Source organism: Ascaphus truei, chromosome 8 (genome assembly GCF_040206685.1).
Source record: "Ascaphus truei isolate aAscTru1 chromosome 8, aAscTru1.hap1, whole genome shotgun sequence".
Taxonomy (NCBI): Eukaryota; Metazoa; Chordata; class Amphibia; order Anura; family Ascaphidae; genus Ascaphus; species Ascaphus truei.
In genome coordinates, this window is record NC_134490.1 from 71,078,414 (window position 1) to 71,091,949 (window position 13,536).

Sequence of the window (13,536 nt, forward strand, 5' to 3'; positions counted from 1 at the left end):
TTTAATTAGATCTACCCCTCCGGGATATCAGAGCGCGTGGCCAGTGGCAGGATAACATTGTGTTTGCGAGTGCAACTTATGAGATCATAATTGACATTTTTTTGTGCATCAAAATGTTAGTTTTAAGAAGTAGTAGTCAATGGAATTATGAGTATTGGGGGCTAACGAAAAGGCTGCCAGGTTAAAGAAATAATAATTATTATAATAATAAAAAATAAATTAAATATACGTGTACATTTTGATCAATGTGGTCAGCTTTCTTTGAAAAAATCAATTACACCTAAAGCAAAAATGTCTGCGTGTATTGTATGTTTCTTCTAAGAAAATGAGTATGTTTCTATTTTCTTTGAATCTGTTTTATTCCAGTCCCATTCAAAAATGACTGTTTCCTCAGTATATATTTAAACTAGTTACGAGGCTATGATTAGCCATATATAACAACAACAGCAACGGAGAAACTGTCTGGACATTTATTAACAGTTTACAAACACACATCACAAAATAAATTCATTAGAAGTTACTATGGACATCAATAAAAAAATGTTTATGTCAAGTGACTATATTTAACCTATTAAACATGCCACTGCAATATATATATATAGTGAATAAAACATTAAAGTAAAACATTAAACATTAAAAAAATAGAATGCATCACACTAAATAATGCCGAACAAATTCATGACACATTTATATAATACATGTTACACACCATATAAAAAAACATATATTTCAATCTGAAAATACAGATACATATAATTAAGACAATTATAAATCTTTATTCCAATGAGGAATGTCATATAAAAAGGAGTATTATATGAAAACAAATTCACATGCTGAGATCAGGTAGGAACATCAAATTTCAATATGGAAATTTATTATCTAAGAAAGGGTGTGAGTTCAACATGTGTGTTGAAACCTCACGGATATTTTGATCTTAGAGTATAGATCCAAAATTGTTCTCTTTTCAATAGATATGTCTCTATTTCCCTGTCTTGCTGTGTGTGGTATAGTTGCAATACCCATACATGCAACTTTGCTGGGATCGCAGTGATGTATTTCTTTGAAGTGGTTTAATAGTGGTGTCAATGGGGCAGATTCACTAAACAGTGACAAAATCAGTGCTTTTGCGTCCGACAATGGGACGTATGCACTAAGCACCGATAAAAAAAATCGCCAGGCTATTTAAATCGCCAGTTTTGACAGCGTTGCTATCACGGTAGGCAGAAAGCCCAGAATACCTGTGATAGCAATATTTGCTAAACTGGCAAGTAGCCGGCGACGTGAAGTTCGCCCCTCTGAAAAGGGCTCACCCGGCAAGTTATTTCTGCTGCAGAAAGAGAGAGACGCCTCTCCCTGCGCAAATCTCACCCGAAAATAATGTTTTTAAATTTACATTTTATTACTAGTGTAGATGAGCAGGGTGTCTCCGGAGCAGAACCGCGTTGATATCAGGTCCGATGACCCCCTGCCTCCCGAGATACATTCCCCGTTATGGGGTGCTGGTATCTCCTATGCCAGTGATGGCGAAAGCGTGGCACGCGTGCCGCTGCTGGCACGCCGAGCCGTCTCTGTGGGCACGCCTTTGGATTTCGCCGTCAGGGGGGGAGGAAGCCGCTCAATGCACCCGGCTGAGCCTGGTCTCTATGGCAACCGCGCGGCACGATGACGCACCACGAGCGGCCGGTCGCGGAGCGCAAAGGGGGGGGCAGTGACGTAGAAGCTTGGAGGGAGGTGGAATGGAGGAGGAGCCGTTAGGACGCCCACGCGGCCCCGCCTCTCGATCCCACCGGGGGGGGGGTTCTTGAAGCCGAACGATATTTCAGCGCGGGAGGCTTGATGGTCTGAAAGCGCAGACGCGTAATGACGCAGAAGGGGGCGCGGCCTCCATTTAAAGAGACAGGCAGCGGGAGGGTGCAGGAGATGAGAGCGGCTGTTGAAGGCAGTCCTTTGGATTTCGCCGTCTATTCAAACCTACGCGTGCAGCGCGATGGTGAAGGCGGAGGAGGGCTCTTGAATTTACAGGCCACTGGCTTCCCGCTTGTTGAATTGCCTCCCCCGCGTGCCGGCCGGCATTCTACAAAGCCCTGCCCCGGCATACTCCTTCATAGTAGAATGCTAGGCTGCAGGGGATTGGGTGAGAATGCCGAGAGCCGGGGGCAGAGTATGAGCTGAGCACACCACACTACACTACCAGGGAGTAACGGTGCAGGAGATTGGTGGCCATTTGAGGAGGATGGGAGCAGCTCAGCAAGACGGCAGGGGATTGGACAGATGCCGGGTGGGAGGGGCCGCAGTGATCCATGGGATGGCAGTGATGTCACAGGAGCACAGGAGAAGGTGTGTCAGACAGTCTGGAGCTGCTCAGAGGCAGAGCTGCTGCTGCTGCTGCTGCTGCACGTGTGACACAGTCTGTACAATAAGTACTGTAAGTGTAAGTAGCAACATATATATTTATAATAATGCACAACCATATTTCTGCTTTCCCCTGCTATTTATTTAGCACATTTTTATATTATATAAACAAGCCCCAAGGTCAGGTCAGGAATGACAATGAGGAATGTCCAATTAATGTCTTCATTTTTTATTTAATTTTAATTAATGTCAATAAATTATTTATATAATTTTCTGGGTGTGTGTCTCTGTGTGTGTGTCTCTGTGTGTGTGTCTCTGTGTGTGTCTCTGTGTGTGTGTGTGTGTCTCTCTCTCCCCCTCCCTGTCATCCTCTCCATACCGGTCACCTCTCCCTCTCTCCACCTCCCTGTCACCTCTCCCCCTCTCTCTCTCCCTCCCTCCCTGTCACCTCCCTCCCTGTCACCTCTCTCCCTTTCACCCCTCTCCCTCCCTGTCACCTCTCCCTCCCTCCCTGTCGCCTCTCTCTCCCTCTCTCCCTCCCTCCCTCCCTGTCACCTCTCCCTCCCTCCCTCCCTGTCACCCCTCCCTGTCACCCCTCCCTCCCTGTCACCTCCCTCCCTCCCTGTCATCTCCCTCCCTGTCACCTCTCTCCCTCCCTCCATGTCACCTCTCTCCCTCCCTCCATGTCACCTCTCTCCCTCCCTCCCTGTCACCTCCCTCCCTCCATGTCACCTCTCTCCCTCCCTCCCTGTCACCTCTCTCCCTCCCTCCCTGTCACCTCTCGCACCCCCTCCCTCTGTCAGCTCCCTCCCTCCCTGTCACCTCCCTACCTGCCTCCCCCCCTTTCACCTCCCTCCCTCCCTCCCTGTCACCTCTATCTCTACCTCCCTCCCTGTCACCTCTATTTCTCCCTCCCTCCCTCCCAGTCACCTCTATCTCTTCCTCCCTCCCAGTCACCTCTATCTCTCCCTCCCAGTCACCTCTATCTCTTCCTCCCTCCCAGTCACCTCTATCTCTTCCTCCCTCCCAGTCACCTCTATCCCTCCCTCCCAGTCACCTCTATCTCTCCCTCCCAGTCACCTCTATCTCTCCCTCCCTCCCAGTCACCTCTATTTCTCCTTCCCAGTCACCTCCCTCCCTCCCTCCCAGTCACCTCCCTCCCCCCTCCCAGTCACCTCTATCTCTCCCTCCCTCCCAGTCACCTCTATCTCTCCCTCCCTCCCAGTCACCTCTATCTCTTCCTCCCTCCCAGTCACCTCTATCTCTCCCTCCCTCCCTCCCAGTCACCTCTATCCCTCCCTCCCAGTCACCTCTATCTCTCCCTCCCTCCCAGTCACCTCTATCTCTCCTTCCCAGTCACCTCTCTCCCTCCCTCCCTCCCAGTCACCTCTCTCCCTCCCTCCCTCCCAGTCACCTCTCTCCCTCCCTCCCAGTCACCTCCCTCCCTCCCTCCCAGTCACCTCTCTCCCTCTCTCCCTCCCTGTCACCTCCCTCCCTGTCACTCCCTCCCTGTCACCCCTCCCTCCCTCCCTCCCTGTCACCCCTCCCTCCCTCCCTGTCACCCCTCCCTGTCACCCCTCCCTCCCTGTCACCCCTCCCTCCCTCCCTGTCATCCCTCCCTCCCTGTCACCCCTCCCTGTCACCCCTCCCTCCCTCCCTGTCACCCCTCCCTCCCTCCCTGTCACCCCTCCCTCCCTGTCACCCCTCCCTCCCTCCCTGTCACCCCTCTCTCCCTCCCTCCCTGTCACCCCTCTCTCCCTCCCTCCCTGTCACCCCTCCCTCCCTCCCTGTCACCCCTCCCTCCCTGTCACCCCTCCCTCCCTGTCACCCCTCCCTCCCTCCGTCACCTCTCTCCCTCCCTCCCTGTCACCTCTCTCCCTCCCTGTCACCTCTCTCTCTCCCTTCCTCCCTCCCTGTCACCTCTCTCCCTCCCTCCCTGTCACCTCTCTCTCTCCCTCCCTCCCTCCCTGTCACCTCCCTCCCTCCCTCCCTGTCACCTCCCTCCCTCCCTGTCACCTCCCTCCCTCCCTGTCACCTTCCTCCCTCCCTGTCACCTCCCTCCCTTTGGGGGGGGGAGGGGGCGCATGATTTCTGTTGGTAGCAGTGATGGGGGAGAAGGTAGAGAGAGAATGGGAAGAGGTAGAATGAATAATACAGCATCAATGGTGACACTATTAGATAAATATCATTATAATATTCTTTTTTAGTAATGTTTTTTGTTGTATTAATAATTTTTTTTGTGTCCCGGTTTTTCATTTTCAAAATCTGGTCACCCTAATAGAGGGGCGTGTGAGGTTTAATTGCAGTGTTGGCACTTTGAAAAAAATAAGTCGTTTTGGTTTGCAGTTTGGGCACTTGGGCTCAAAAAGGTTTGCCATCACTGTCCTATGAATTTGATTCCCACAGTTATGTGATACGGGACATTTCAATGCATAGGAGATACCGGCACCCTATAACGGGGCCTGTATCTCGGGAAGCAGGGTGTCCCCGGACCTCAAATTAACGCAGTTCTGCTCCTGAGACCCCCTGTTAATCTACTCTAATCCCTCCGGGGGCAGCAACATTACAATAACAAATAAACTACTGGCCACTAACCCCTTAATCACCTTAGTGGTTAGTAACCGCTACAGTAATTAAGGGGTTAACCCCCTCCACACAACCCACCCGGAAGGCCTAACCACCCACCCAGGGGCAACTACCCCCACCCACCCCACCCCCCTGCTACTGTTATTAAAATTTACATTAAAACTGCACGATCGCCTGTAAGAGCTGTGCATGGAGATGCAGCTCTTCCAGGCTGCAGTTTAATCAAACAGTGCAATAGGACTTTTAACAAAGTAGTGAAATGTTGCATTTTTTTCCCCTAACTTTTAAAAAGGTGTGATTTTTCTTAGTGAATACCATTTTGACACACATTTTTTATTGTGCGATAAGAACATGTAAAATCGCTCGACAATGCACTGAACTTATTGAAGTTTAGTGAATAGGCCCCTATATTGGATCCTCTGCTCAAATCCAGACCTGATATAATATTCAGAAAATCTAAAAATCTGGAGTGTATTAGCTCAAAGTCAATTGAAAACTGATATGGGAGCACCCAGTAATTTAAGAACCCATTTAGGAATAGTGGGAAATTTCACATATAGCAGATGTAAAGTGTGTAACCATATGAAAACGGATAAACGTGATATCTAAAGTAACTCAAAGTATAAATAAAGAGTTTCATCAACTCTTTCCAGTTGTTATGTGGTGTACATAATACCGCGTGAATGTGGTTTTCAATAATAATGGGCAAATAATCTATTATCCATAGCTGGATAATAGTTATTTTGCCCATTACTGTACTGTATGTGTTTGGGCAGGGGGGGTATTTATTGAAATGTTTTATGTTTTTACATACAGGGTTGGTACCGTAGGTCTGCGGGGACCTATGGAGACCACCTGAGAACCCCCGGACGCCCACGGGTACCTGCGGACCCACGGGGGACACCTGCAGGGAAGAACCGGGGGCCTCACAGCTGTGGGGGCCCTGAGGAGCCACAGGGACCACCCGAGGGACCCAGACCCCTGTGGGAACCACCCGAGGGCCCTCAGACACCTGTGGGGCTGACACGGGGACCCCCAGACACCCGTGGGCCCACCCGTGGACCCTATTTGGGGCCCATGGTGCCTAGCGGGGACCACCCGGAGACCCCCATACCCTGTGGGCACCCCCCTCTGGTGTAAGCTTCTCCCCACCAATCTGCCAACTTTTTTGACGTTTGGATTTGGGGAGAAAATCGTAATTTTAGGGCTGCGATAGGTGGCGATCGCCGACTTACGGCTTCTAGAATCGCGCGTGTTTATGAACATTCAGAAAAGTGTCGATAAGTGGCTTATCGCCGCTTAGTCTGTGATTTGATTTTGTTCAAAAGATTTTTCGGCGAGACAGGCCATTATCGCTCACTTATCGAGGCTTACTGAATGAGTAAGCATTTTGGTCGATAAGTGCCTTATCGACGCTTACTGAATAGGCCCCTCAGAGTACCCGTGAAAAGCCAATGACAGCTGCTGGGCTGCTACTCTTGTCCACCGAAGGCAAGTACTATAACTCCTCACATCCACATACAGAGTTGACAAATTATAGTGTAGTGTGTAGCATGGTAGCAACTCCTACATAGTTTAGCATAAGGATACAGTTATGCCTGCAAGTAGCAGCTTTAACACAGTTTAACATAGGGATACTCAATTGCCTATAGATTGTAATGGCCATGTGTAATCCGTGTGTAAACTGTATTAGTCTTCAGGCTGCCTCTGGCAGAATGTATGAATGTCTTTATTTATATAGCCCAGGTATATGAAGTAAATGCTGCACACCTTGAAAAATAGTTGGAATGATACAATTACAGGTGCTCCCGTGCTTGAACGAAAGCCTGTCTCCAGTGCTAGATCAGTAGTATACGAACAACTCCCCAGCAGGGGACAAACCGGTGCACAGCGAAGGGATGAATGAATAATCAGAGGGATTTATTTAGATAAAAAACATGGACAAAAAAAGCACTGATACAGTCACTCTAACATGTTTCACACGCAAATAATAGCCCTGTAGTTATGCTTTCAAATTGGAAACTATAACGGCCAATGTCCATTCTCAAGAGTCATTATCAGGCTGTACTATTTGAACTGATTTTGAGCCTGTAATTGAACTTACAGATCACAAGTATTTTGAGAATAATAAAGCAACGTCTGCTTTCAGCAGCATTCCAGTGCCTGACAGCAGTGTTACTTTTTAACTGGCAATTATATATATATATATATATATATATATATCATTAAATTACCAATCAATATTTCTCTGGATCTTCTTTTAGTTTTTTTTAATTACATTTTTGAGTGTAATGAGTTATGTAATAAAGGTTTTATATAATATAATGAACAATGTAGACACAATATTTTTTCTCGAGTGTCTTTTTTGGGCACGTAGTCTCTAATTAGGGAGTATTGTAGTCGGGACCTATCAGTCAATCTGTATACCCACTCCCTACATTGTTAATTTACTATCCTCTTTTTAACATCTACTACACTAATGGCTATTTATGCAAACTAGTACTGCCAGGAAGTCAATAGAAGTGAATATATAATACATAGAATAAGTTTATCATTATTAGGAGTGCATCCATTCAAAGGGATTTTCTTTATGTTGTTATGCACTTAATGTTCATTGTTTAAAGTTTCCACTGGACACTATTATCCTTGGGTCGCACCCCTCTCAGTATAGAGCAAATGTTTATTAGCTCCCATATTGTAGTTATTTACTAGCCTCAAGCAATCACCACAACAGATGGAAGAAAAACATCCCTTATTGTCAGTGCCAAAGCTTTAAAAAGAACTCTTGTCAGACCGACTTTGAAGATCAATCACTACTTTTGAAAGGGTGCATTCTTGAGCGAGGCTGTGGGGTAGGATCCCTCGATAAGGATATTTGAGAGTCAGAAACCCTAACAGAGAATATTTGATTAATATAATATCTAAACAAGAAAATCCTGTAGATACAGACTTTAGTATACCCATTTATAACGAAATTCAATGGAGCAGCAGGGACAACAAAGAGGATAAGAGAAAAGCATTGGCAGATATTATTATGTGAACCCTCTTAAATCCAAGATTACCTGTATAGTAATGGTGTATAGGAAAGCCAACTCTCTAGAAATGAGCTAGCGAGACCAAAAATGAATCCATGTGTAAAAATGGAGGGGAAATAAACAAATATGCGCCAAAACCTCAGAGCACTTAGGGATATTTACGAAAAACAGGGTTTTGATCCTGAAAATAATGGTATTAGGACATGGTGGGCTAGAAAGGTCCACTATAGGGGTAATGATAATCCTATATGAGTATGGTGCTCTACAGAGTTAAGGCACAATATAGTTCTTCATACAGTATGTTTGAATGCAATAATTATGTATCCCTTAGAATTGACCATTGAGAAATAAAGAGTGGCCATACCTGTATGTTTATGAAGATAGCGCCTACCTGGGCTCTTCATAATAGGAAAAAAGCACCGTAACCAGGAGCAACCTGCTGTTGCAAATCACTTCTTCTAAATGGTTTCTATAAAAAGTGACAAACCGCCCGATCTGTAATTGCTTTAGAAATTAAATGACCGGGTGGTGGTGCTAACTCCCTCCAGCACCTGAAATGGGGCTTTTGCATTGTTGTCCTCCACCTCCAAATTGTAATTCCTATGTCGCCTGCTTTGAGGTAGTGAGAAAAAAAAATGTGAGTTGTTTAGAAGCGGTTTAGCCTTTCTCGGAGCTACAGTACTAGAATACAGTGAGTTTGCAAACAATGCGATTTTGCTCATTCCTCCCGGATTTGCGCTGTCAAAATGAAAACGCTTCTAACAAAGCCTTTTTCGCACAGTGTTTTGACATGTGACACAGGTAACACATGCAAATTCACTTCTGAAGGGCACTTTAGAAATGATTTGTCACATTTCGGAGATACTAGAATAGACCCCAATGTGTCTTAGTAAGTTGAGGGGAGAATGCTTCGCTGATCTGGCGATCACTGAGCAACGTGACATTTTGGACAGATTCGATTTCCTTTCTTGGATGGTGCCTGGTGCTGGTTTGATAAATATTATTTCTTGGGACCCTTTTGCACCCCTATTGATATCATTCAATTACCGGTGCACCCGATTGATTTCTGAGCAATTAAGTTCATTAAAATTACTATAAAACAAGATTGATATATAAACCCCATTGTTTTTACGTTTTGGCTTATCTCTCCTAGTAATTAGCTAATGATAGGTTTGATATATGTGCTGTTGCGATTCCACCCCATAGGTGGCTACTTCTGCTGCTGACATCATTGTAAAGTGCATTGTACTTGAAAGGACCTTTATAGTATTTAATAGGAAGCTGACCACACATATGTAAGGATTACAATGATATTTGTAACACTATAACTATATCATCCCTGCAGCACCTTCCCACTTCTTCTGGAGAAAGCTCCTTCTCTATAGATTCTGCCGGTTCTGGCAGCGGCTCCTCCCACACCCGGCTCACATGGATCAGATGTGGCTGCACCAGAGAGTAGGGTTACCAGATGTCCGCTTTTATCCACACAATGTGTCGCACACCGTCCGGGTGGATTTCTGACACGCAGGTTGTTTTCGGCAGGCGCTCTCTGACCGGCCCCGGGTCAGGGGCATCTTCAGGATGGACAGGGATGGCGCAGGTGCCCTCCCCCAGAGAGAAGGGGAGGCCGCGCTGCATCCTGATGCTTCCAATCTATGTGAGATCGCTGCGGAGAGAAGGAAATACCACTGAGGGTTAGAGAAAGTGAGGAGTGTGTGTAGGGAGGAGGGCGGGATGTTTGAATGGGGGCTGCGTGTGAAGGGAGGGGTGAACTGTGTGTGGAGGAAGATGGCTGGACTAAAAAAACAAACCCATTTGTTTGTGGTGGAAATTGAAGGAAAATATTCAGTTAATTCAACAACTAACTCAAATGCAACATGCACACGTGGGCTGGCCTCCCACCACTTGTCCCAACTGGTCCTTGTTAGATTAAACTGCACTCACATCTCTCTGTGCCTCCATTGGTCATCAGGATATTATTGATGCTGTTACAAGGAAAGTCTCCTCCTCCTTTGCTCCATGCTGACGAATGAATGATAACTCCTCCTTGTAGGCCCAGCATTTATAGCTCACCACATTCAGTGCATCCTGATGTCCAAATGAGCTCACTTGACCTCACAATGCTGCTGTCAGCTGCCTGTATCTAAACGCAGACAGTATTTTGACCAATGAGTGATGACTACTCCAGGCAAATGACATCTGCTGCAACTTAGCCACACCCTCCCATTCTGATGTCACTGATGACCTCACAGTGTTCTGGCCACAAATTTCTGCTCAGTTACATTCTTACTTTATGAATGGAATAGAAATATTCATGTTAGTCCAATTGCGATAGTGCAGAGTAAATGAGTACTTCAGTATGAGGTGGAAACTTTTTTTAAATTATTATTATGACTAAATATTTATATTATATGATTCTATATATGATAATATAAATTGTTAGTGTAAATAAAAAAGGTATCACCTAATACTTAAGTTCTCATTTGTTTTGCACTATTCCTTCTTTAATAACACTGAGCCTGGGAGCTTGTGAAGGTATCTTTATAAAGGGTTCTCTAAATAGACGCTAGGTGGCCAGTTAGATAAATAAGTGTAGGATAAGAGAGTATTACTGTATTACCACAATATAAACCACAATGTGGAAACCACAAAATTGCAAAGAGTGTAAGTAAACAAATCGGATAAACAGAACAATTCAGTATTAAATATGTACAGTATAGCGTATATTAATCAAATTAAAATAGATAAACCTTTTTAATAGAGAAGGTAATAAACATAGAAAGGATAAAAAAAGATACAAAAGTATGAAATACAAAAAATATATGAAGAACATAAATAAAAACAAGTAAATGAACAAAGTGAACAGTTTGGTGGATTAATAAAAATTGTGAAGCGGTTAGGTTAGTGCCTACAGGCAATAGAGCACTTAGGTAATCTCACATGCTGGTTAGTGAGTGTCCAAATGATGTAGTTATTCCAATAATATAGATTCTCTCAGGAGGTCGCTGCTGTTAAGTCCAATTACAAAAAAAGTAAAATGATCAGTAAAAGAGCTAGCCCAGAGGGGAGGCATAAGAAATCTTGTTCCATGCATAAGGGATCTTGTTCCTTGCACGTCTCACAGGACAGCACGAATGTGCGATATCCTGCTAACATTTGGGTCACCAGAAAGAGAGGGATAACAGTGTTTTATGCACTCCAAGATGACCCGCAGGTTTGGAGCCGTGCCTAAGCTGTAGTACCGTTTATCTAACAGATTCCGGGATGAACAGGCGGTCTTGAAAAGTCCAGAAGCCACCCCACAGAACCATACTGATGTCCTGCAGAAGATTATGTAAGAGGGTATAGGCTCCTTTAATATTTGAGAGATCCATGGAGAAGGTGGCCCAGAAGAAGTGCTTCTTGGAAAGGATGGTTTCTTCCCAATCAAAGCCTGAAGAAGGGCTAATAGTCAATCTAGATAGGGCAATCACTTTCCCAGTAGAAGATCATAAACTGAAATAGTGAAAAAATCAGGGCTCACCGAGCTTGTCAGGCAGACAATCTTTTTGTGGATCGGATAAATTCTAGATTCTGATGGTCTGCAAGGACAGTGATTAGGTGAGTAGCCCCTTCTAGTAGGTTCTGTAAAAGCTGTGAATAACAAAACACAAGTCTGAGGATATATTTGGCAGAATGACAAATAAGTTTATTTTCTTTGTGCGGTGCACACGCAGAGGAGAGTTTCAAAATAAAACCCTCCCAAAGACATGGTGGCATACAGGCATTATTTATACACAAAATACTAAACCCACACCCCATCTACAAGGTTGCGTGTCGTCACTACGTAAGCGTAAAAGGTAAACAAACTGCACACGAAACATTTAGTTAAAGCATTATTATGGGATGCCTAAATGAAATGACTCAGCTAATATTCCTTATACAAGCCGGTAACTTTTACTCTACATACAGAACACATTGCCCCCCCCCCCCCCCCCCTCGGACAGTGCCTATCTGTCTCGTATTTTCATAACATTGGCACTGTGCTCTTCTTCTCAAGGTTTTTGGCTTAGCTGAACCACTCAATATCAATTGGAACTTCAGAAGAAAAAATGTATTTTAAACTAACATTCATTCCAACTTTCATACAGACAATAGACAATATCAGGCACCTAAGATGGATGCTGACTCAAAATGGTTGCTTAGATCCCCGTGCTGTTTATGTCAGACCCCCCCCCCCCCTTACGTCATATTCTCACTTTGACACTCCCTCCTTTTTTATTCTTAAAATATAGCTTTTGAGAATTAAGTTCATGATGATAGTCCAGGGATAACTCAGAGGACAAGGGCGCGTGCCCTTCACTGTCATAGTCTCATAAGGCGCTGCGGCCCATATGTCTTTTGGAGTTGAATAACTGTGACCGGCATCTTCTTTCTTCAAGGTACTGCTGTTTTCTGGCATCTGCAACGAGTGGCATCCGATTGGGGGAGAGGGTCGCACACCTGTGGATCATACCTTTGCAACACGTGACACACACATGACAACAAGTAACACTCCAAACATCCAAGCATTCAAAAGTTTTTGCTCCAAGTGATCTAAGCCATTCACCTAACCCCAAGGGTGATAATCTATCACTTCCCTTTGTAAACCTCTTTTGAATCTCTTGTATTTCATCTAGTTCATGCTGCACATTGCTACACTGATCTGAAATAAAAACACAACATTGTCTTTAATCAAACACATACCCTTCCTTTTGAAGCTAAAACATAGTCTAAAGCAATTCTGTTTTGTAAGGCCATAAGCCTAATCTGAACCTGTTCTTGGTTTAATGATGAAATTAAAAACTGCAAAATTAAGGCCACATCCTTCCTGTAAATTATTATCTGACTAAACATACATTTTTACACAGGTTTCATTGGTTGGTGGAGACACTTGACCCATAAATTGATTCTTGTTCCTAGTGTCTGATACACCCTTTAAAGAGGTTCCCTTAAAAAATTGGAAAAATACAGAAATTATACACAATACTAAAAACCTTATTTTATGCAAGAAACCTTTCTTTGGATATGCAGTTGCTAGATAAAAGAAATGGCATCTATCTCTATCATCATATATTTTCAGAAACATCACAACATTCTATTACTGAGAATTGAGGGGGTTTGGTATCTGTGGAAGCGAATGCGTGATCCTCACCCCTGCACGCATTGTATACATCATTCACTCAGAATATCAGAACAGACAATGTCTGCGATGGTCAACATGGCTGACTTATGATCCTTTCCTTGTGGCTGACACACGCCCCTGGGTGACCCCCTCCTTTCGGTGGAGGTGCAACACACTTCTGGATCAAAGTTTTGCTGCACATGACACATACATAGAGAGTGATGAGTACTGCCAAAACACATACAAGAGCTTTCACAAGCCACGCTTCCAGGAAACCAATCCTCCCATCAAGGCTCAATTCTACATACACCTTAAATTTCTAACTTAACACACTCTAAAGAATAAAAATATTGAATCATCTGAAAAAAATAAATGTTCTGATAAAACCTGGCCTTAGCCTGGTGTCTTATTTTCCTCGTT

General features: G+C 44.5%; 2 long non-coding RNA genes across 2 annotated transcripts in view; both read left to right on the forward strand.

Moving 5' to 3' along the window:
* The first annotated feature begins 1,721 nt into the window (after window positions 1-1,721).
* The window catches only part of LOC142501938 (uncharacterized), a 37,822-nt gene continuing 26,007 nt past the window's right edge, over window positions 1,722-13,536 (forward strand). The window contains exon 1 of the long non-coding RNA XR_012803604.1: window positions 1,722-2,431. This is a non-coding gene — a long non-coding RNA (uncharacterized LOC142501938). The remainder of the gene's footprint in view (window positions 2,432-13,536) is intronic.
* LOC142500968 (uncharacterized) lies at window positions 11,236-13,471 on the forward strand. Its single transcript, XR_012803380.1, has 2 exons — window positions 11,236-11,573; window positions 12,395-13,471. It is a non-coding gene; the product is annotated as an uncharacterized LOC142500968 (long non-coding RNA).